Raw genomic sequence first — 24,574 nt, forward strand, 5'->3', positions numbered from 1 at the left:
TACCACTGGTTGAAGAATGGAGGATGGAGGTTCCGAAGAAGAAATCGGATCCAGACTGAGACAAGGCATCGGCCTTCATATTCTTGGATCCTGGACGAAAAGTGATCAAAAACTGGAACCGGGAAAAAGTGATCATCGTGCCTGCCTCTGGTTCAATCTTTTAGCAGACTCAATGTATGCCAGGTTCTTGTGATCAGTAATCACCGTAATAGGATGAGCAGCCCCCTCCAAAAAATGCCTCCATTCTTCAAAAGTCAACCTCACCACCAGCAGTTCACGATTGCCCACATTTCTTTCTGCCGGGGAAAATTTTTTTAGAAAACAAGGCGCAAGGTCTCAGATTGGTCAATGTGGGGGGCTCTTTGGACAACACCGCTCCCACCCCCATTTCCGCGGTGTCAACCTCCACCACAAAGGGTTCAGATGGATCTAGCTGAAACCAGAACCGGGGCAGTCATAAAACAATTTTTCAGAGTCAAGAAAGCTGGTAACGTTCTTCACATCAGCCCCCTTTTGTGTCAAGTCAGTAAGGGGCTTGACCACCTGTAAAAACCCTTTAATAACCAAATAAAAAAAGTAAAGGATGGTACTCACCATTCAAAATATAGTAGCCTTTATTTTATTTGGACATTGACCTTGTTTGCTTCATGGATTGAGCACCCGTTCTTAGTGGTTTCATGGCGTTTTAACTATGTGTGTGATTTGACTTCTAGGCATACAGCAGAGGTTGTGGAGGTGCAGCTGTGCTGAGTCTTTTTTCTATGTATGGATTACAAACCCTTTAATAAAGCTCCGGTATTAATTGGCGAATTCCAAGAAGCACTGAAGACTCCTAAGGTCCCGGGGCTGCACCCAATCCACATTGGCCTGAACCTTTTTGAGATCCATGGGAAAACACTCACCAGAGACAATGAACCCCAAGAATAACAGTTCTTGAACAAAAAAACAAGCATTTCTCTAATTTAGCGAAGAGCTGATTCTCCCTGAGTCTCTGGAGAACAGCCTGCATATGACCAATGTGGGCTCATTTATCTGATGAATAGATAAAAATATCATCTACATATATGACCACAAACTGCTCAATAAAATCAGAGAACACATACATGATGAAGATTTTCAAAGAACCCTTCAGAGGTAAGAAACACAGTCTTCCACTCATCCCCCTCCCTTACCCGGATAAGGTTATAAGCCCCCTGCAAGCCCAACTTCGAAAACCATTTGGCCCCAGACAATTGATTACACAAATTGGCATGAGTGGAAGAGGATATGTGTTTCTAATCGTGATTATATTAAGTTCACGAAAGTCAGGGCATGGCCAAAGACCACAGTCATTTTTTTTTTTTTTTACAAAGAAGAACCCTGCAGCAACAGGAGACACAGAATGGCGAATATGTCCTTTGCGGAGGCTCTCAGATATAAAATGGGTGTTTATGATACCCGTAAAAAAAAATGTTTACATAGTATGTTTGTCACTATACACTTAGTGTATGGGCATTACAAGTAAAGGAAACCCGCTCTTTTGTAATGGGAAAAAGTTTTATGAGGCCCTCCTCCACTTTTTTTCCAAGGGGGATTGGTGTGCATGCACATTTGGCGCAGGCCATGCATTAAATGAAGAGCCTGCAAACAGTATGGGACTATGACATTTCTAATAATGGGAACTTTGGTTTCATGTAGCCATCCAGAATGTCGATTCAAAGTGTTATTGGGGTGCGTGTAAAATTGTGGCAGGGCAGGCCTTGCATTAAATGTATAGGCAAACAGTATGGCAGTAACAAATGAATACTAATGGGAACTTTGGTTTGATGTGGCAATCCAAGACATCTGTTTTTTGGGTCATTGTGGTGTACCCAAATTTGGATCAGGCCTTGCTTTCACTTCATGGGAAAATTTTGTGGAAGTACAAAATTCATAATAATAGGATCTTTGGTTTCATGTGGCCATCAAGGATGTCTGTTCCAAGTGTTATTGCGGTGCTTGAAACTTTAAGGAAGGGCAGACCTTGCATTCAATGCATAGCCAAACAGTATGGGAGGGCAAAATTACTAATTATGGGAACAATGCTTTCAGATGGCCATCCAAGACGTCTGTTCAAAGGGTTATTGGGGTGCGACTAAATTTGGGTCAGTCCTTGCATTCATTGCATAGGCAATAACAGCATAGGAGACCCACTGTTTAATAATGGGAACAACAAAGCCTAGCCAGCTGAGGGCTCTATAAGAATTGTGAGGACCAACTGCTGTCTCTTTAAAAATATTAAAGTCTGCCTCATGGCCCTCCTCCTTCTTTTTACAGTCCCTCATTCATGAATGGAACAGGATGTGTCTGATCATGTGTCACACACCACATGGCCGGCTAAGGTTGTAAAATGTTAAAATGACATTTCCCACTGAATGTATTTGTCTTGGTTGAAAGCAGTGCTAAAGTTGAAAAACGCATCAAAAACGTGTGAACATAGCCCAAGCGGTGGAAGAACACTTTTTTTGGTTATTTATTTTGCCTCGCATACAAATCATTACCCTGGAAAGAATGTTCCTTAACATATTTTCCAGGAAAATACATTTTGGTTTCATTTTTGTATGTTTTATTGTGCGCCAGCAAAAGTGGCGTAAGACTCTGACAACATTGTTCACAGTAGTGACCTGGGAGTCAGAAATGCTGATGTCATTTGAGCACTGTTCCCATAGATTTCCGATGTTTTGATACCCTAAAAAAACCTCCGGTCGATCACGACAAAATAGCTTGGGTTTTCCTTAGACTTACATTGGGCTCATTGTTCGAGTTGTGCAGCCTTGCATTCCAATTTGCTCGACCCTAGCAATGAGCACCTGAGCATTTTAGTACTCGCTCATCACTAGTCGATATTGTTGTGTTGTTTATTAGAAATTTTCTTGTGCTTTATTAGTGACCTGCTTGCTCTTCAGTTCATCCTCAGGAATCAATGTTTCCATTCAGTGACTAGAAATAGAGGAAGACCAGCAGGCTGGATCTTATGTAAACCTAAGATCAAACAGTAGATTGCTAAAGGTACAAGTAAAGCAATCATCCTATCAATCCTTTGTTCTACCAGCTTAGGCCCATTGTGTGGCTGGAGAGAGTAGACCCAGGGGAGTCATCACCACAGAGGAGGGAGAAAAAGACACATGCTTTGAATCAGTGACTTTGATGAGAGAGGTTCCAAGCTGTATGGATGGATGATCTATGCAGTTTGGGAGAAAGATTGTTGGCTGGAGGAGAATCCATGAGCTACGGTCACGATAGCTATCATCTGGAGGAATATAGGCTGTGACTGCACACTATACTGGCTGGAGATATGAAATCTGTGGGCAAACCAAAAGTGGGGAGACAGTGGGTATCGCCTGGTACAGGGCTAGTGGAACTACTGATCTCAGATAGGGAACTTGAGAACTGAGGACAGTGTATGTTGGCCATCTACTTGGATTTGTTGCACAACACGGATTTATGGAATAAAAAATAGTTGCATCGTTAACCTGCCTAGGTGATTTTTATAACCCACAACCTCAAATCTTGACACTATATAAACCTCAAAAAACTTGTTCAACAATGTAACGGTATTATGTTTCTCATTTATAGGGTATTACGTCTTTTTGGTTACATTTCGTCAGTATAAAAGCCTCAAAAATGTTGTCAAAATTTTTTATTGGTATTATGCTGATCATCCTCACAGTATGACGTGTTCATGAGTAGAGTTGAGCGATACCAGCCGATACTTGAAAATATCGGATCGGAATGGATCGGCCGATCTTAAAAAAAAGTATCGGTATCGCCGATTCCGATACCGGGAACCAATGCAAGTCAATGGGGCCAAAATATCGGAATTAAAAAAAAACCTTTCTTTCCTTGTAGGTTAATTCTACATGAAGAAAAACAACTAAGAATAATGTAGAATGTATTGTGGGAGGTGGAGGAGACATTAAAGCCATAGAGGTTTAGCCCAATCAAATGGAATAGCAGGAATTAAACTTTTTTTTTAAAGATGTTAGGAGTTACAAAGATATTGACTATGTTAGCCTCATTTATATTTTGCCAGACATGTATGTCTTCTTCTTCTTTCTTCTTCTTTCTTATTCTTCTTCCTTTTTTTTACCTTCTTCTTCTTCTTATTCCTTTTTTTACATTCTTCTTCTTCTTCTTCCTCCTTTTTTTACATTCTTCTACTTCCTTTTTTTACATTCTTCTTCTTCCTTTTTTTACATTCTTCTTCTTATTCCTTTTTTTACATTCTTCTTCTTCTTCCTTTTTTAAATTCTTCTACTTCCTTTTTTTACATTCTTCTTCTTCTTCTTCCTTTTCTTACATTCTTCATATTCTTCTTATTCAACAATTATTATTCTACATATTCAACTTCTTCATCTTCTTCCTATTCTTCTTCATCATATTCTTGTTTGTGTCAGGCATTCCTGTAGTTGTTATCTGGAAAAGTTAGAAGTTTACACCTTCCGTTCTGCCTGTCACAAAAGATTTACAACAGGATTTGTCCGCATTCAGTTTGGCCTGCAGCAGCAGGCCTTTTCCAGGGGCACCACGAGGAGGAACGGACTCACCCCCATACACTGCTTAGTCTTCTTCTGCTTATAAATAAGATAATATCATTTGCTCAGAGTATTAGTCTTATGCTTAATGTTCTTCTGCTTTGTTTTTTTTATGCTTCTTGGTCTTCTCTCTCTTGTTGTTCTGCATCTTGGTGGTTGTCTTCCTGTTCTTTGTCCTCTTGAACCAGCTGACGGTACTGGCACCGGGAGGGGCAGCAGAAGGAACAAGAGCCAATGGCACTACCGAGGACCAGCTGACGGTGCTGGAACCCGGTTACTAAGCAGGAGGTACCTGTGCTACAAAGCACTACCAAGGACCAGCAGACGTTGCCGGAACTCGGATACCGAGATGGAGGCACCTAGGCCAAAGGCTCTGACGAGAACCAGCTGACGGTGCTGGAACCCGGAGGGGTAGCATAAGCTGCAAGAGCAAATGGAAATAGCGAGGACCAGCTGACAGTGCTGGCACCCGGAGGGGCAGCAGAAGGAATAAGAGCCAATGGCACAACCAAGGACCAGCTGACGGTGCTGGAACCCGGTTACTAAGCAGGAGGTACCTGTGCTACAAAGCACTACCAAGGACCAGCAGACGCTGCCGGAACTCGGATACCGAGATGGAGGCACCTAGGCCAAAGGCTCTGCCGAGAACCAGCTGACGGTGCAGGAACCCGGAGGGGTAGCATAAGCTGCAAGAGCAAATGGAAATAGCGAGGACCAGCTGACAGTGCTGGCACCCGGAGGGGCAGCAGAAGGAATAAGAGCCAATGGCACAACCGAGGACCAGCTGACGGTGCTGGAACACGGTTACTAAGCAGGAGGTACCTGTGCTACAAAGCACTACCAAGGACCAGCAGACGTTGCCGGAACTCGGATACCGAGATGGAGGCACCTAGGCCAAAGGCTCTGACGAGAACCAGCTGACGGTGCTGGAACACGGAGGGGTATCAGAAGTTACCCCTGAAAAGCAAAGTTGGCATGCCGCAAGCTGGCCGCAGTTACCGAATCACACAGTCCTACAGGGGGTGCTTGTCCTACTGGCACTATGGAACAAGCCTTTCTTACCAGAACCCGCAGTCCACATAGGAAGCACCTAAACTGCTGGCACCCTAGCCTCGGCTAACCCAACCGCAACACGACATGGCAACTTGGGGTGGCAAACTGACATTGACACTTCCCGGAAACAGCAGGCAGGGCTGGAACCAAGCTGGGCAGGAGGGAGTACCCGTGCCAAAGTCAGTTATGAGCAGCAACTGGCGATGTTGGAGCCCAGGACAAGCACTTAGCAGGCTGAGGCCTGATGTGCTGTCAATTGGGAGGCAGCAGGACAGATTGCCATCAAAACAGCAGGGGAACAGCTGACGTTACTGAACCCCACAAACACAGGAGCTAGTGTTTTACTCTGTGAAGACGGCACTTCCGAGCAACAACTGGCTGTGTTGAAGCCCAGGGACAAGCACGGAGCAGGCTGAGGCTGCATTGAAGAAATTTTAAGATCGGTTGTAGACTACTAATTTGAACCAAGCTCCACTTAGGCCTGTGGCTTCACTGATTTTCGTATTTCCCCTGTCCTCCAACCCCGCCAGTTACAGCTCCGAAGTGGCGTCTGCACAATCCACACTTGTTCCTGTGTTACAGGTGTTCAGTCCGGTCAGTTAATCCCCTGATGTGTGTCCGGCAATGTCGCCTGCTCTGTCCACATTCCCATAATGGGAATGTGGACAGAGCAGGCGACATTGCCGGACACACATCAGGGGATTAACTGACCGGACTGAACACCTGTAACACAGGAACAAGTGTGGATTGTGCAGACGCCACTTCGGAGCTGTAACTGGCGGGGTTGGAGGACAGGGGAAATACGAGAGACAGTGGAGCCACAGGCCTAATTGGAGCACGGTTAAAAATCAGTAGTGGTATGACTGTGTAGGCAGCAGGAGACTTTGCCATCTACACAGCAGGGGATCAGCTGACGTTACTGAACCCCACTGAGACACGGGAGCAAGTGTCTCTTTCCGTGTGGACGGCACTTCCGAACTACAACTGGCTGTGTTGAAGCCCAGGAAATAGGAGGGTGTAGGCAGAGGCCTACTGTATTTTGAAAGAGGTGACAGCAGGAGAGACTGCCATCCACAAAGCAGGGGATCAGCTGACGTTACTGAACCCCACTGAGACACGGGAGCAAGTGTCTCTTTCCGTGTGGACGGCACTTCCGAACTACAACTGGCTGTGTTGAAGCCCAGGAAATAGGAGGGTGTAGGCAGAGGCCTACTGTATTTTGAAAGAGGTGACAGCAGGAGAGACTGCCATCCACACAGCAGGGGATCAGCTGACGTTACTGAACCCCACTGAGACACGGGAGCAAGTGTCTCTTTCCGTGTGGACGGCACTTCCGAACTACAACTGGCTGTGTTGAAGCCCAGGAAATAGGAGGGTGTAGGCAGAGGCCTACTGTATTTTGAATAAGGTGACAGCAGGAGAGACTGCCATCCACACAGCAGGGGATCAGCTGAGGTTACTGAACCCCACTGAGACACGGGAGCAAGTGTCTCTTTCCGTGTGGACGGCACTTCCGAACTACAACTGGCTGTGTTGAAGCCCAGGAAATAGGAGGGTGTAGGCAGAGGCCTACTGTATTTTGAATGAGGTGACAGCAGGAGAGACTGCCATCCACACAGCAGGGGATCAGCTGACGTTACTGAACCCCACTGAGACACGGGAGCAAGTGTCTCTTTCCGTGTGGACGGCACTTCCGAACTACAACTGGCTGTGTTGAAGCCCAGGAAATAGGAGGGTGTAGGCAGAGGCCTACTGTATTTTGAAAGAGGTGACAGCAGGAGAGACTGCCATCCACAAAGCAGGGGATCAGCTGACGTTACTGAACCCCACTGAGACACGGGAGCAAGTGTCTCTTTCCGTGTGGACGGCACTTCCGAACTACAACTGGCTGTGTTGAAGCCCAGGAAATAGGAGGGTGTAGGCAGAGGCCTACTGTATTTTGAAAGAGGTGACAGCAGGAGAGACTGCCATCCACAAAGCAGGGGATCAGCTGACGTTACTGAACCCCACTGAGACACGGGAGCAAGTGTCTCTTTCCGTGTGGACGGCACTTCCGAGCTACAACTGGCTGTGTTGAAGCCCAGGAAATAGGAGGGTGTAGGCAGAGGCCTACTGTCTTTGTAATGCGGAGACAGCAGGAGAGACTGCCATCTCCACAGCAGGGGAACAGCTGGCAGTGCTGAACCCCACTAACACTTGAACGAATGTGTTTGGCTCTGTGGAGACGACACTTCTGAACACCAACTGACGTTGTTGGAGCCCAGGATTAGGCGAGGAGCAGGCTGGGGCCTACTGGATTTTGGCAGGTGAATGCAGCAGGAGACTTGCCATCTCCACAGCAGGGGAACAGCTGACAGTGCTGAACCCCACTAACACTTGAACGAATGTGTTTGGCTCTGTGGAGACGACACTTCTGAACACCAACTGACGTTGCTGGAGCCCAGGATTAGGCGAGGAGCAGGCTGGGGCCTACTTGATTTTGGCAGGTGAATGCAGCAGGAGACTTGCCATCTCCACAGCAGGGGAACAGCTGACAGTGCTGAACCCCACTAACACTTGAACGAATGTGTTTGGCTCTGTGGAGACGACACTTCTGAACACCAACTGACGTTGTTGGAGCCCAGGATTAGGCGAGGAGCAGGCTGGAGCCTACTGGATTTTGGCAGGTGAATGCAGCAGGAGACTTGCCATCTCCACAGCAGGGGAACAGCTGACAGTGCTGAACCCCACTAACACTTGAACGAATGTGTTTGGCTCTGTGGAGACGACACTTCTGAACACCAACTGACGTTGTTGGAGCCCAGGATTAGGCGAGGAGCAGGCTGGGGCCTACTGGATTTTGGCAGGTGAATGCAGCAGGAGACTTGCCATCTCCACAGCAGGGGAACAGCTGACAGTGCTGAACCCCACTAACACTTGAACGAATGTGTTTGGCTCTGTGGAGACGACACTTCTGAACACCAACTGACGTTGTTGGAGCCCAGGATTAGGCGAGGAGCAGGCTGGGGCCTACTTGATTTTGGCAGGTGAATGCAGCAGGAGACTTGCCATCTCCACAGCAGGGGAACAGCTGACAGTGCTGAACCCCACTAACACTTGAACGAATGTGTTTGGCTCTGTGGAGACGACACTTCTGAACACCAACTGACGTTGTTGGAGCCCAGGATTAGGCGAGGAGCAGGCTGGGGCCTACTTGATTTTGGCAGGTGAATGCAGCAGGAGACTTGCCATCTCCACAGCAGGGGAACAGCTGACAGTGCTGAACCCCACTAACACTTGAACGAATGTGTTTGGCTCTGTGGAGACGACACTTCTGAACACCAACTGACGTTGTTGGAGCCCAGGATTAGGCGAGGAGCAGGCTGGGGCCTACTGGATTTTGGCAGGTGAATGCAGCAGGAGACTTGCCATCTCCACAGCAGGGGAACAGCTGACAGTGCTGAACCCCACTAACACTTGAACGAATGTGTTTGGCTCTGTGGAGACGACACTTCTGAACACCAACTGACGTTGTTGGAGCCCAGGATTAGGCGAGGAGCAGGCTGGGGCCTACTGGATTTTGGCAGGTGAATGCAGCAGGAGACTTGCCATCTCCACAGCAGGGGAACAGCTGACAGTGCTGAACCCCACTAACACTTGAACGAATGTGTTTGGCTCTGTGGAGACGACACTTCTGAACACCAACTGACGTTGTTGGAGCCCAGGATTAGGCGAGGAGCAGGCTGGGGCCTACTTGATTTTGGCAGGTGAATGCAGCAGGAGACTTGCCATCTCCACAGCAGGGGAACAGCTAACAGTGCTGAACCCCACTAACACTTGAACGAATGTGTTTGGCTCTGTGGAGACGACACTTCTGAACACCAACTGACGCTGTTGGAGCCCAGGATTAGGCGAGGAGCAGGCTGGGGCCTACTGGATTTTGGCAGGTGAAGGCAGCAGGAGACTTGCCATCTCCACAGCAGGGGAACAGCTGACAGTGCTGAACCCCACTAACACTTGAACGAATGTGTTTGGCTCTGTGGAGACGACACTTCTGAACACCAACTGACGCTGTTGGAGCCCAGGATTAGGCGAGGAGCAGGCTGGGGCCTACTGGATTTTGGCAGGTGAAGGCAGCAGGAGACTTGCCATCTCCACAGCAGGGGAACAGCTGACAGTGCTGAACCCCACTAACACTTGAACGAATGTGTTTGGCTCTGTGGAGACGACACTTCTGAACACCAACTGACGCTGTTGGAGCCCAGGATTAGGCGAGGAGCAGGCTGGGGCCTACTGGATTTTGGCAGGTGAAGGCAGCAGGAGACTTGCCATCTCCACAGCAGGGGAACAGCTGACAGTGCTGAACCCCACTAACACTTGAACGAATGTGTTTGGCTCTGTGGAGACGACACTTCTGAACACCAACTGACGCTGTTGGAGCCCAGGATTAGACGAGGAGCAGGCTGGGGCCTACTGGATTTTGGCAGGTGAAGGCAGCAGGAGACTTGCCATCTCCACAGCAGGGGAACAGCTGACAGTGCTGAACCCCACTAACACTTGAACGAATGTGTTTGGCTCTGTGGAGACGACACTTCTGAACACCAACTGACGCTGTTGGAGCCCAGGATTACGCATGCCGCATGCAGAGGCCAATGGTCATCGGTTTTTATGGAGGATGTGGACTACTACTGATTCTAACCATGCTCCACTTAGGCCTCTGGCTCCACTGTCTCTACTATTTACCCTGGCCTCCAACCCCGCCAGCTACATCTCTGAAGTGGCGTCAGCACAATCTACACTTGTTCCTGTGTTACTGGTGCTCAGTCCCATCAGTTGATCCCCTGATGTTTGTCCGGCAAGTTCGCCAGCTCTGTCCTCATTCCCACTACTGGTTATGGGAATGTGGACAGAGCAGGAGACCTTGCCGGACACACATCAGGGGATAAACTGATGGGACTGAGCCACAGGAACACAGGAACAAGTGTAGATTGTGCTGACGCCACTTCAGAGATGTAGATGGCGGGGTTGGAGGTCAGGGGAAATAGTAGAGACAGTGGAGCCAGAGACCTAAGTTGGGCACGGTTAAAAATCAGTAGTGGTTTGAATGTTGATGGAGCTGGTGACTCTGCCGTCCACACAGCAGGGGATCAGCTGGCATTACTGAACCCCAGTAACACAGGAGCTAGTGTGTTTCTCTGTGCAGACGACACATCTGAGTGACAACTGGCTGTGTTGAAGCACAGGGATTATAGTTCAGGTGGTAGAAAAATGAACACACCAGCAGACCTGGATACAGTTGCCAACCACTAATTTAGTCTGTAAGAGGAATGGCAAAGTCTTTGGAGATCCAGGCCTTGCTCATTTTCAGAAAAGTCAGCCGGTCAACATTATCGGAAGATAGTCGCGTGCGACGGTCTGTTAGTACACCACCTGCGGCACTAAAGACACGTTCCGATAATACACTGGCAGCAGGGCAAGCCAGCACCTCCAATGCATACTGGCTAAGCTCTGGCCATGTATCCAGCTTAGAGACCCAAAACTTGAAGGGGGAAGAGCCATCTGGGAGTACAGCGACAGGGCAAGACATGTAGTCTGACACCATCTGACGGAAGCGTTGCCTCCTGCTGACTCGAGGCGTCGCTGATGGTGTAGACAATTGTGGTGGACACACAAAACTTTGCCACATTTGGGCCATAGTGGTCTTGCCTTGTGCTGCGGCACTGCCTCTGCTCCCTCTTTGTGCAGAGTTTCCTCCACTGCCTCGACGCACAGAGCTGCTTTGTAAAGCACTAGCAACAATGCTGTCGGGTGGAATGGAAAACATTATGGACTGCACCAGTGACTCTTCGTACTCCCGCATTTTTCGCTCCCGGTTCAACGTTGGTATGAGCCTTTGTACGCTGTCCCGGTAGCGAGGATCTAGGAGGGTGTACACCCAATAATCAGCCGAGACGAGAATGTGGGCGATGCGGCGGTCGTTTCTCAGGCACTGCAGCATGAAATCAACCATGTGCTGCAGACTCCCAACTGCCAAAGAACCGCTGTCCCCTGTTTGAGGCGTGACCTCGACCTGCTCTGCATCACCCCACCCTCGCTGTACATACTGAGTAGAGGTTTGTGTACCTCCCTCCTCTGGAGAGATGTCTTCCTCCTCCATCGACTCCTCCTCATCCTCCTCACAAAGTGTCCCCTGCCTAGGCCTTTGTGAGGAAACACGTAGCGCAGACTGTCCAGAAGCAGATGGCATTTGGGACTCCTCATCCTCCACCTCTTCTGAAACCTCATCCCTTAGTGCTTGCAGTGTTTGTTGAAGCAGGCAGATAAGGGGGACAGTCATGCTGACTAGTGCATCATCTGCACTCGCCATCCGCGTGGATTCATCGAAGGCACGCAAAGCGAGGCAGATGTCCTTCATAGAGGCCCACTCAATGGTGCTGAAGTGTGAACGGCGCACAGTGCGACTTGTTTGCGCCTGATGCAGCTGGTACTCCATGACTGCTGCCTGCTGCTCACACAACCGCTCCAACATATGTAACGTTGAATTCCACCGGGTGGGTAGGTCACATATGATGCGATGTTCCGGAAGGCCAAATCGTCGCTGCAGAGCAGCGAGGCGCGATCTTGCCGTGCTGGAACGTCGCAAGTGAGCGCACTCTATGCGGACCTTGTGCAACAGTGCATCAAGATCCGGATAGTCCCTCAGAAAGCTCTGCACGACCAAGTTAAGAACATGTGCCAGACATGGGATGTGTGTGAGGTTGCCTAGGCCAAGAGCTGCCACCAGATTTCGGCCATTGTCACACACTACCAAGCCCGGCTGGAGATTCGCTGGCCCAAACCACACATCGCTCTCCAGCTTGATAGCATTCCAGAGCTCCTGCGCTGTGTGGCTTCGATTCCCCAAATAAATTAATTTGAGTACAGCCTGTTGACGTTTGGCCACGGCTGTGCTCATATCGGTCGTAACAGGCTCCTGCTCTGCTGTTTCTGAGGAACTTGAGTAGGAGGAGGAGTCTATGTGTACAGACTGGAGTCCTGCAATCCGTGGCGTTGGAAGAACACGTACAGCGCCACTCTCCAGATCCGTACCCGGCTCCACAACATTGACCCAGTGGGCAGTGAGGGAAAGGTATCGTCCCTGTCCATGGTTACTGGTCCACGCATCGGTGGTCAGGTGGACCTTGCTACTAACGGCGTTTAGTAGCGCATGTTTTATTTTGCCCTCAACATGTTTCTGCAGGGCAGGGACGGCTCGCCTGCTGAAATAAAAGCGGCTGGGCACGTTGTATTGGGGGACTGCCAATGCCATTAAGTCCCGGAAGGTGTCAGTGTCCACCAGCCTGAATGACAGCATTTCAAATGCCAGAAGTTTGGCAATGCCAGCATTCAGAGACTGTGCTCGGGGATGGTTTGCCGAGTAAGGGCGCCTTTTATCCCATGCCTGTGCTACCGATGGCTGTGATGGATGGGAACGTGCTGTTATGGGTGGAATCTGACAGGGTCTCCGGACAACAGTGGCAGAGGTTCTTCCTTGGCGATCCTGTGAGGAAGCCGAACCAGCAGTGTGTGAGCTGGAGGAAGAGGGCCCAACACGAACTGAAGAGGTGGTAGGTGGTGCTGTACGTTGGCCTACGTCTTCAGGGTGTCTCTGCAACTCCAACTCGTGCTTGGTGCGCACATGTTTCCACATATTTGTGGTATTGAGGTTGCTGACATTTCTCCCTCTTTTGACTCTCTGATGACACAGCTTGCATTTGACAAAGCAAATGTCATTTGCAACTGTGTCAAAAAAGGACCACGCACTGCAACTCTTGTGAGCGCCCGGTTTGCCTTTGGAAGGAGGAATGCTCCTAACGGGTGCCGAAGTGGAGGGTACAGGCAACCAAGTCTTCCCCCTCCCTCTGCCTCCTGTTTTGGCCGGTAGGGGAATCTCTTCCTCCGAGCTGCTCCCACCACCTTCCTGTTGCTCACGCCATGATGGGTCAAGGACCTCATCATCTTCCCTCCCCTCTTCAAACAGCTGCTTCTCCGGGGTTGTCTCGCCAGCACCGTACGCACCAGAAAGTGGCAACTGAGTCTCGTCATCATCTGATGCGTACTGAGGTGTGCTGACCATAGGCACTGGCCCACTCGCCTCTTCAGATTCAGAGGGACAAAGAAGTTGCGCATCACTGCATACTCCCTCTTCTTCACATTCAGGAATGCTGCTTGGCTGGCCCCCTCTTTCCAAGCCAACAGATTCCGAGAACAGAAGTAGAGACTGTGATGGCTCCTGTCCATGTCTCTCTGACTGCCTGGGCACTTTGGCAGGTGGTGAAGAGACAGATGGTTGCTCTTCGGTGCTCTGACCCTGAGAGGATGCGGAAGTAATTGAAGTCGATGCGTTAGCTGCCATCCATCCGACAACGGCTTCAATTTGTTCCTCCCGCAGCAGTGGGGTACGTTGAGGTCCTACAAAGCTGCGCATAAAGGACTGTTGCCTGCTAAAACTGGGGGATGCTGATCCACTGGTGCCCGCAGCAGGCCCAGAATCCCCACGTCCTCTACCTGTAGAATCCCCACGTCCTCTCCCTGCAGAATCCCCACGTCCTCTCCCTGCTGAAACTCCACGCCCACGCCCCCGCGCCTTACTCCCTGCCTTCTTCATCTTGCAAGACTGCTTAAGATAGGCAAAAAAGTACAAAGGGGGGCCTTAGTGTGCTTATTCCTGAACAGCTGGTTACAGGTACAAGAAACACTAATTTTATGAAGTGTGTGTGTGTGGACTAGACTTTAATAGGAGCTGATGTGGCCTACACAAGTTCAAAATGTAGTGTTTGGTGAACTTTTTATGTGGTTTCTTTGTTTGAAACAAACTCAAAGTATGAGAACAAAGAATTGAAACTGATAGTATCACCAACTTTTTGGAGCTATTACAATGCAGGCAGGTAACCTACAATGCAAAAGATGAGGCTCCCAAAAAATTGGGTAATACTAATCTGGCTGCGCCGGCAGGGCACAAGCCAGAAAAAAAGGCTCCTCTATCTACTCCTATATAGTGTTTGCAACCAACCAATGTTGATGAATACGGATGGATGCACACTAATAGGAGAAGAAAAAATGAGCTGCACTCAAAGACAAATATGTGTGAGGCAGTGACGCACGTTGAGCGTCCTACAACCAGACGTAGCTGCAGGACACTCTACTCAGCGTGAGCTGCACTCACACACAGTCAGAGACCTCTCAGACAGCCGTCAACAGTGCAGCTAAGTGGGCACTGGCACTGACAGGCTGCAGAAAGGCTCCGCTGTGTACTCCTATATAGTGTTTGGAACCACCGTAGATGGAGACGGATGGATGCACACTAATAGAAGAAAAAATGAGCTGCACTCAAATAAAAATATGTGTGAGGCAGTGACGCACGCTGAGCGTCCTACAGCCAGACGTAGCTGCAGGACACACTACTCAGCGTGAGCTGCACTCACACACAGTCAGAGACCTCTCAGACAGCCGTGAACAGTGCAGCAAAGTGGACACTAGCACTGAAAGGCTGCAGAAAGGCTCCGCTGTCTACTACTAGTGTTTGCAACCAACGTATATGGATACGGATGGAAGCACACTAGATTGAAATTATTTAAAAAATGCAGCTCAAAAAATAAAAGATGTATGAGGCAGCAGTGATCACACTGGGTGGCCTACAGCCTGACGTGGCTGCAGGACCCACTCCACAGCGTGAGCTGCACTCACACAGCCCTTGCAGACAGCTGTGAACACTGCTGCTAGGGCAAAGAAGGCTACAGTGGTGGTTTATGTAGCCTGGGTAAAGCACTAGATGTTTGGTGGAATCGCTATTTCTAACTGTCCCTCACAGTCTTCTACAGCAGCCTGTCCCTAACTGAATTCACAGCAGAGTGACCAGAAATGGCGGCTGCGGTGGCTTTTATAGTGCATCATGACATCATTTCGGCAGCCAATCACAGCCATGCCAATAGTTAACATGCCTACATGCCTAACAGGATGTGCCCACACTTCGGAGGATTCCCATTGGCTTAATCAAAGCAAGCAGGCTCATAGCATGATGGGAACTTCCTATTCCGATTCCGATCCCGGAATCCGATATGAAAAAAGTATCGGAATTAAGTATCGGAATTCCGATACCGCTAATATCGGCCGATACCCGATACTTGCGGTATCGGAATGCTCAACACTATTCATGAGTACACTTTGTTGCCATAAAAGCCTAAAAAAACTTCTTAAAAATTTAGTGATATTATAGTGCTCATCCATACACCATTACGTGTTCATGGGTACATTTTCGTCATATATAAACACTCCAAAAAAGTTCAAATAGTTTTCTTAATTCAATTAGTCATACATACAGTTTAACATGCTTTGTGCAAAGTTACAGTGGGTTAAAATTTTTATAAACCACTAGTCTGGGCGCATTTAAAATATATTTTTTCAAAAAATTGACTGTTGTCTAGAGATTAGCGACTTTGCCTTTTTTCGGGTCGAGTTGGTTTTCGCGAAACCCGACTTTCGCAAAAGTCGGGTCGAACGAAATCGGCCGACTATAGTGAAAAGTCGGAGGTCCGACTGAAACACGAAACCCAATGTAAGTCAATGGGGAAGAACAGTCGGCAGTGAGAGGAGGACAGGAAACACACCTACAGTGCCCATTTGAATGCCAAAAGCATAAATTCTTATTACTGAAACTTGTCACCCTTTATTTACTTCATAATACTAGTTACGCACTGAAAAATGGGGGTTATTTGGCTAAAGTTGTGGGGGGGTAGGGCTGGCTCCAGGTTTTCATGTGCCCTGGGCCAAAGAGCTCCCCTTTAACACATACCACAACTCATGATGTTCCGATACGGCAGACAATTAGTGATATACTACAATGAAAAATACTTCACTTTTTACATCTCATGACTGATATCCATTTTAAATTCTCCAGTAGCTCCAAAAACGGACAGTGTATTACTCCATACAGTATTATGGCCACCGCATAGTGCGCTATACAGAGTAACAAGGCCCATCTATTTCTCCATAGACAATCATTGGTCCCATATAATGTTTGAAACAGTATATGATGAGCTCCACATAATGCTACAGTATATGTTGGTCCCCATGGATGAAGCTCCACTGTCTTATGGGCCCACATAATGCTCCATATATAGTATAGTGCTCCCCAAAAATTGCTGTCCCAACATTGAAAACAATTAAATAAGTCTCCTCGCTAGGGAATCCCTGTACTAGTCTGGACTCCTCATCGTCCCCATCTTCCATCTCACTGCACTTGGCTGTTTAGGCAGAGGGCGTACAGACGTGATGTCATTGTGCTCTCTGATCAGAATATCACTGTCAGAAAACGCAGAAGACGTCATGGCGGTGGAGCAGGGAGAGGTAAGTATTTCAACCTTGCAAGTGCTGTGATCCTGAGCAAGCAGGGGGGCCCACTCATTGGCGATGGCACTGGCACAGGGCCCCTGATAGTATGGTAGTGTGTCTGACGGCGGGTGGGCCAAACCTGCACTTTCATCTGCAGCTTCCTCTTTGTCACCGTATAAGGTGGAACAGTATATGGGAAGGGTAACCTGAGTTTCATTAGGGTCAGATTCAGGCTGTGTAGAGTGCGAGGGGAATGTAGTGGTCTGGGTCAATGTACCAGCAGAGTCATCGCCCAGTGGCTGGGCATCAGTGCACTTGTGTCGCAACCAGGAGTACGGTCGCCACAGTGGCATACCTTCCTCCTAGGGAGTGTGATGTCATACTTGGGAGCAACGAAGGATCTCTCTAGCAGGTCAACTGATTGGGCGGCGTTATTCCCACGAGTCACGACCCTCCAAACAGCGTCCATGAAGGCAAAGTGTTTGGTTTACATGGGCAGTATGGTTGCAAAGCTGAACCTTAAAGGAATGACCAGAAGGGCACCACAAGGAGTGGAGCCTGCGGCGTAATTTGACTCAACACGGGCAACCTCAACCATCCAGCAACCGAAAAGATGCACACATTGCAAGCTTAATTCCGTTAACGAACGAGACTCCGTCATGCCCCGCGGTCCGAGTCTGGCTTACTAGAGGGACACGCGAGGCTCTTGCACGTGAGATTGGCCAATAACTGGTGTGTCATGCCCTTACATGTCCATGGCTGCATGTGTGCTATACTGAAAAGGCCAGCGTTTGTCGCTTACAGGTGCAGATAACCCGCTGAACAACGTTAGTGATGGGGATCTGGGATTACAATTATTACCCGTGAACGATGATTTCCCAGTAAGTGCTGGTCAACCGCAGTTCCGGAATTAGGCCTAACCGTCATTCCTGAAAAAATGAAAAACTTACGTGTGCAAACCACAGGTGCTGTAGCTTACTTAACAGCTCGCCAGCCGTTCTCAGGCCCAGTATGGATTACACGTGATTGTACAAAGGTGAGAAAGGGTACCGTATCACCACATAACATGTATGGATAGCATAGTTTACACATTCAAAATATATGCCTATAGATCAGGAGGCAGGCTCAGACGGTGTCAGGTCCAGTATGGATTTCACAGCCCAGGCTACACAGCGGAGGAGCAGGGAGAGGTAAAGATTGCAAATGCTGTAGCCCTGCCCAAGCAAGGGGGGCCCACTCGTGGGCGTCGGTACTGGCAGTGGGCCCCTCTTAGTATGGCGGTGTGTCTGATGGCGGGTGTGCACCACCACCGTCAGAGACACTTGATTGCACTATGAGGGACCCTGTGCCAGTGCCCGCACCCAAGAGTCGACCTTACCACCCGTCCAGGGCAATGGCAATCGCACGGTTTTGTGCGCTAGGTGGTGACCCCGGCCTTGGGGGGGGGGGGGGAGGCAGCAAAGTTAGGGAGGTTTACAAATTGGCATATGTTGATGTTGGACATTCAGCTGATGCAAAAGGCGAAATTGGTCAAGTCCCAGGAAGAGGAGGACCAATGCAAGCCATTTTTCTGTCAACCTATGTGTCATCAGAGGAAGGTGGGACAAGATCCTTTGAAACCCATGCATGGTTCATTTTAATGAAGGTTAGATCATCCACATTTTGGGTCGACGGACGGGTCCTTTTTTCTGTCAGGATTGATCCAGCAGCACTGAAGACTAGAGTTGAGCGACTTTTGCTTTTTTAGGGTCGAGTTTCGTTTCATGAAACCCGACTTTTCCAAAAGTCGGGTCGAGCAAAATCGTCCGACTATAGGGAAAAGTCGGGGTTTCGACCAAAACACGAAACCCAATGTAAGTCAATGGGGAATTAAAGTCGGCAGTGAGAGGAGGACAGGAAACACACCTACAGTGCCCATTTGAATGCCAAAAGCATCAATTCTTCTTACTTAAGCTTGTCAACCTTAATTAACTTCATAATACTAGTGACGCACTGAAAAATGGGGGTTATTTGGCTAAAGTTGTGGGGGGGTAGGGCTGGCTCCAGGTTTTCATGTGCCCTGGGCGAAAGAGTGCCCCTTTAACACATAATACCACAACTCATCATGCTCCGATACGGCAGAGAAATAGCGGTATAGTACAATGAAAAATACTGCACTTTTTACATCTCATGACGAGGCCCATCTATTTCTCCATACAGAATCATTGGTCCCATATAATGTTTGAAACAGTATATGATGAGCTCCACATAATGCTACAGTATATGTTGGTCCCCATGGATGAAGCTCCACTGTCTTATGGGCCCAAATAATGCTCCAAACATAATGGGCCCAATTTCTAATGCTCTAGTGTATAATGGGCCCTGTAAATGCTGCTCCAGTGTCTGATGTCCACCTTTGGAATGTTCCAGTGTATGGTGGGCCCCATCTATCATTCTCCAGAGTATAGTGCTCCCCAAAAATTGCTGTCCCAACATTGAAAACAATCAAATAAGTCTCCTCGCTAGGGAATCCCTGTACTAGTCTGGACTCCTCCTCGTCCCCATCTTCCATCTCACTGCACAGTATTTCAACCTTGCAAGTGCTGTGATCCTGAGCAAGCAGGGGGGGCCCACTCATTGGCGACGGCACTGGCACAGGGCCCCTGATAGTACGGTGGTGTGTCTGATGGCGGGTGGGCCGAACCTGCACTTTCATCTGCAGCTTCCTCTTTGTCACCGTGTAAGATGGAACTGTATCTGGGAAGGGTAACCTGAGTTTCATCAGGGTCAGATTCAGGCCATGTAGCGTGCGAGGGGAATGTAGTGGTCTGGGTCAATGTACCAGCAGATTCATCGAGCAGTGGCTGGGCATCAGTGCACTTGTGTCGCCCCCAGGAGTACGGTCGCCACAGTGGCATTACCTTCCTCCTAGGGAGTGTGATGTCATGCTTGGGAGCAACGAAGGATCTCTCTAGCAGGTTATCTGATTGGGCGGCGTTATTCCCACGAGTCATGACCCTCCAAACAGCGTTCATGAAGGCAAAGTGTTTGTTTTATGTGGGCAGTATTGTTGCAAAGCTGAACCTTAAAGGAATGTCCAGAAGGGCACCACCAGGAGTGGAGCCTACGGCGTAATTTGACTCAACACGGGCAACCTCAACCATGCCAGCTACAGAACAGATGCACACATTGCAAGCTTAATTCCGTTAACGAACGAGACTCAGTCATGCCCCGCGGTCCGAGTCTGGCTTACTAGAGGGACACGTGAGGCTCTGGCACATGAGATTGGCCAATAACTGGTGTGTCATGCCCTTACATGTCCGTGGCTGCATGTGCGCTACACTGAAAAGGCCAGCGTTTGTCGCTTACAGGTGCAGATAACCCGCTGAACAACGTTAGCGATGGGGATCACTGATTACAATTGTTACTCGTGAACGATGATTTCCCAGTAAGTGCAGGTCAACCGCAGTTCCAGAATTAGGCTTAACCGTCATTCCTGAAAAAAATGAAAAACTTACGTGTGCATACCACAGGTGCTGTAGCTTGTTTAACAGCTCGGCAGCCGTTCTCACGCCCAGTATGGGTTACACGTGATTGCACAAAGGTGAGAAAGGGTACCGTATCCCCGGATAACATGTATGGATAGCGTACACATTCAAAATATATGTCTATACATCAGGAGGCAGGCTCAGACAATGTTAGGCCCAGTATGGATTGCACGTGATTGCACAAAGGTGAGAAAGGGTACCGTATCCCCGGATAACATGTATGGATAGCGTACACATTCAAAAGATATGTCTATACATCAGGAGGCAGGCTCAGATGGTGTAAGGCCCAGTATGGCTTGCAAGTGATTGCACAAAGGTGAGAAAGGGTACCGTATCCCCGGATAACATGTATGGATAGCGTACACATTCAAAAGATATGTCTATACATCAGGAGGCAGGCTCAAACGGTGTTAGGCCCAGTATGGATTGCACGTGATTGCACAAAGGTGAGAAAGGGTACCGTATCCCTGGATAACATGTATGGATAGCGTACACATTCAAAATATATGTCTATACATCAGGAGGCAGGCTCAGACGGTGTTAGGCCCAGTATGGATTGCACGTGATTGCACAAAGGTAAGAAAGGGTACCGTATCCCCGGATAACATGTATGGATAGCGTACACATTCAAAATATATGTCAATACACCAGGAGGCAGGCTCAGACGGTGTCAGGCACAGTATGGATTTGACGGCCCAGACTACACAGCGGAGGAGCAGGGAGAGGTAAAGATTGCAAATGCTGGGGCCCTGCCCAAGCAAGGGGGGCCCACTCGTGGGCGTCGGTACTGGCACTGGGCCCCTCATAGTTCGGCGGTGTGTCTGACGGCGGTTGTGCACCACCACCGTCAGAGACACTTGATTGCACTATGAGGGACCCTGTGCCAGTGCCCGCGCCCAAGAGTCGGCCTACCCACCTGTCCAGGGCAACGGTACTCGCACGGTGTCGTGCGCTAGGTGGTGACCCCGGCCATGGGGGGGGAGGCAGCACAGTTAGGGAGTTTTAGAAAGTGGCATATGCTGATGTTGGACATTCAGCTGATGCAAAAGGCGAAATAGGTCAAGTCCCAGGAAGAGGTGGACCAAAGCAAGCCATTTTTCTGTCACCCTATGTGTCATCAGGGGAAGGTTGGACAAAATCCTTGGAAACCCATGCATGGTTCATTTTAATGAAGGTTAGATCATCCACATTTTGGGTTGACAGACGGGTCCTTTTTTCTGTCAGGATTGATCCAGCTGCACTGAAGACTCTTTCCGATAGCACACTTGCAGCTGGGCAAGCGAGCTCCTGTAAGGCATATTGTGCCAATTCAGGCCAGGTGTCCAGTTTAGCAGCCCAATAGTCAAAGGGGAATGACCTGTGTGGGAGAACATCGATATGGGAGGAAAAGTAGTTTGTAACCATAGTTGACAACTGCTGTCTCCTGTCACTTTCCATTGATGCTGTATTACCAGTTGTGTGAGCGGTACTTGAAAAATCAGTCCACAACATTGTCATGAAACCCCTGACTCCAACGCCACTTCTGCTGTGTGCACCATGAACACCTCTGCCAAGCTGCCCCCGGCCAGTACGGCTCGTGTGAGAACCATCACCGCTGCTGTGTGCTGGGAATGCCTCAAGCAACCGATTTACAAGAGTTGCTTGTTTATTAGCCAATATTAGGTCAAGGTCCTCCTGTGGCATGATGTTTTGTAATTTGCCTTTATAGCGTGGATCCAGGATGCTGGCCAACCAGTAGTCGTCATCGTTCATCATTTTGGCAATGCGGGGGTCCCTTTTTAGGATCCGCAAGGCATAATCTGACATGTGGGCCAATGTTCCCGGTGTCAATGATGCACTGCGAGTGCACCTCTTCCTCCTCGTCAACATTGGCTGCAGACGCCTGCTCCTTAAGGTGCGTCAAAGTTTGCATGAGCAGACGAATAAGTGGGATGCTCATGCTTAGGATGGCGTCGTCTGCGCTTACCAGCCGTGTGCATTCCTCAAAACACTGAAGGACTTTACAGAGGTCTTTCAGCTTCGACCACTGCACACCTGTCAACTCCATGTCTGCTCTCAAAGTGCCTGGCCGTGTATCCTCCCACAAATGCATTATGGCCTGCCTCTGCTCGCACAGCCGCTCCACCATGTGCAGGGTGGAGTTCCACCTTGTTGCAATGTCTATAATGAGGCGGTGGTTGGGAAGGTGGAGCAATCGCTGCAGCTTCTGCATACTAACGGAGTGTAAAGGCGACCGGCGGATGTGTGCGCACAGTCTTCGCACCTTATGGAGCAGGGCTGTTAACTCCGGATAATTTTTGAGGAAGCACTGCACCACCAGGTTCAAGGTGTGAGCCAAGCAAGGTATGTGGCTGAGTTTTGAAAGGGCTATGGCTGCCACAAAATTACGGCCGTTATCACTAACTACCTTGCCTGCCTCAAGATCACGTGAAGTCATTATTTCCCTCTACTCCTCTTTGGTCAGACCTCATCTGGAATATTGTGTCCAGTTTTGGGCACCACATTTTAAAAAAGACATCAACAAACTGGAGCAAGTTCAGAAAAGAGCGACCAGAATGGTGACCGGTCTGCAAACCCTGTCTTATGAGGAAAGGTTGCAGGATTTGGGAATGTTTAGTTTGCAAAAGAGAAGACTGAGAGGAGACTTAATAGCTGTCTACAAATATCTAAAGGGCTGTCACATTGTAGAAGGATCAACTTTATTCTCATTTGCACAAGGAAAGACTAGAAGCAATGGGATGAAACTGAATGGGAGGAGACACAGATTAGATATTAGAAAAAACTTTTTGACAGTTAGAGTGATCAATGAGTGGAACAGGCTGCCACGAGAAGTGGTGAGTTCTCCTTCAATGGAAGTCTTCAAAGAGAGGCTGGACAGACATCTGACTGGGATGATTTAGCGAATCCTGCTTTGAGCAGGGGGTTGGACCAGATGGCCCAGGAGGTCCCTTCCAACTCTACGATTCTATGATTCTATGATTCTATGATTCTATGTACACTGCCCAGCCATGATTCAGTTTGTCGCTTCAAGCACTCGGCCAGCACCTCGGCGGTGTGTCTGTCGCCCAAACACATCATCTGCAACACAGCCTGCTGACGCTTTCCACTAGATGCTCGATAGGGGGACACCTCGTGTGCAACAGTGGCAGCTGCAGATGGAGTGCTCGTACGACTGCGCTCTGTGGACGAGCTTTCACTTCTGGAGGAGGAGGAGGAGGAGGAGGGTGGAACGCCTACAGCCAACTGTTTCCTATACCGTGGGCTAGGCAGCACTGTCCCACCACCGCTGTCCCCTGTGGACCCTGCATCCACCACATTAACCCAGTGCGCAGTGATGGACACGTAACGGCCCTGGCCATGCCGACTGGACCATGCATCAGTTGTGAGGTGCACCTTTCCACTCACTGACTGCTTGAGTGCATGGACAATGCGGTCTTTCACATGATGGTGGAGGGCTGGGATGGCTTTGCGAGAGAAGAAGTGGTGACTGGGTAGGTCATAGCGTGGTACTGCATAGGCCATGAGTTCGCGGAAAGCTGCACTTTCCACCAACCGATAGGGCATCATCTCTAACGAGATTAGTTTGGCAATGTGGGCGTTCAAACCCAGTGTACGTGGATGAGAGACTGAGTACTTTCTTGACCTACTCATAGTCTCTGGGAGGGTGAGCTGGACTTGAGAGCTTCTTATGGTGGAAGTAGCGGTGGACAGGGCGGACTGAGAGAGGGTTGATGATGGTGATGGAGTTGGTGTTCTTTCTGATGGCCTAGATTCAGTATTTCGTTGATATAACAGTGGGATTCCCTGACTGCTGTGGCCTTGCAACAACACCTCAACATTTGCTGCTGTGCTAACCGGTGGGCTTACAGTGGGGGAAACAATGTAGCGTTGCTGACTACCTTCTTTGTGATCAGTTGCACATGTGGCACTTGAGGTTTGGTGTTGTGTCCACGCTTGCAAGTGCATGCTGGTTGAATGTCTAAGCATGCAACTGGTATTCAAATTTTTCAGATTTTTCCCTCGGCTAAAGGTCTTTGCGCACTTCTTACAGATAACCTTGGCCTGATCATGAGGATTTTGTTCAAAAAAGTG

Source organism: Dendrobates tinctorius, unplaced genomic scaffold (assembly GCF_039654945.1).
Source record: "Dendrobates tinctorius isolate UK_male_01 unplaced genomic scaffold, ASM3965494v1 ptg000095l, whole genome shotgun sequence".
NCBI classification, from domain to species: domain Eukaryota; kingdom Metazoa; phylum Chordata; class Amphibia; order Anura; family Dendrobatidae; genus Dendrobates; species Dendrobates tinctorius.